Source organism: Balaenoptera ricei, chromosome 5, assembly GCF_028023285.1.
Source record: "Balaenoptera ricei isolate mBalRic1 chromosome 5, mBalRic1.hap2, whole genome shotgun sequence".
In the NCBI taxonomy this organism is placed as follows: domain Eukaryota; kingdom Metazoa; phylum Chordata; class Mammalia; order Artiodactyla; family Balaenopteridae; genus Balaenoptera; species Balaenoptera ricei.
The window spans coordinates 123,638,661-123,639,694 of NC_082643.1; the positions used below are offsets into that span (position 1 = coordinate 123,638,661).

General features: G+C 41.2%; 1 non-coding gene across 1 annotated transcript; it reads right to left on the bottom strand.

Annotated features, from left to right (window-relative positions):
• Positions 1 to 574: 574 nt before the first annotated feature.
• On the bottom strand, positions 575 to 679 carry LOC132366820 (U6 spliceosomal RNA). The gene has a single exon (XR_009503543.1). It is a non-coding gene; the product is annotated as a U6 spliceosomal RNA (small nuclear RNA).
• Between the last annotated feature and the right edge of the window lie 355 nt (positions 680 to 1,034).

Here is a 1,034-nt window from a genome sequence, read left to right on the forward strand (position 1 = left end):
TAGGTCTTCTGCCCATTTTTGGATTGGGTTGTTTGTTTTTTTGTTATTGAGCTGCATGAGCTGCTTGTAAATCTTGGAGATTAATCCTTTGTCAGTTGCTTCATTTGCAAATATTTTCTCCCATTCTGAGGGTTGTCTTTTGGTCTTGTTTATGGTTTCCTTTGCTGTGCAAAAGCTTTTAAGTTTCATTAGGTCCCATTTGTTTATTTGTGTTTTTATTTCCATTTCTCTAGGAGCTGGGTCAAAAAGGATCTTGCTGCGATTTATGTCATAGAGTGTTCTGCCTATGTTTTCCTCTAAGAGTTTGATAGTGTCTGGCTTAAAATTTAGGTCTTTAATCCATTTTGAGTTTATTTTTGTGTATGGTGTCAGGGAGTGTTCTAGTTTCATACTTTTACATGTACCTGTCCAATTTTCCCAGCACCACTTATTGAAGAGGCTGTCTTTTCTCCATTGTATATGCTTGCCTCCTTTATCAAAGATAAGGTGACCATATGTGCGTGGGTTTATCTCTGGGCTTTCTATCCTGTTCCATTGATCTATATTTCTGTTTTTGTGCCAGTACCAAACTGTCAAAAATATGGAACGCTTCACGAATTTGCGTGTCATCCTTGCGCAGGGGCCATGCTAATCTTCTCTGTATCGTTCCAATTTTATTTACTGTCATTCTTTACAGAACCCACTTTTGTTCCTGTGCCACATGCAACCCATGTGATTCATGGGGGGGTGGTGAGCCTGGTTGGTAATCTTGCTCCTCCTTGTCAGTGATTGGCTGAGGAATGTGAGTCCCCATTTTGACCAATGAGACTTGAAGAGAGGTTTCCTGGGGATCCTGGGAAATTTTTTGCCCATTACTCCAGGAACGTTTGCAGAAGTGACCCCTTAACTCTTTTTCTGGATGTACTGTCGTGTGTAGGTGTGAGACTCAGACCTCTAAGGATACCCCATCACCAGGCTCGAGGATGACGTCAATACAATGAGGAAGACAGTGCCAAGAGTCACAAGGAAATAGGGCTATCTACAGGATTAAATCA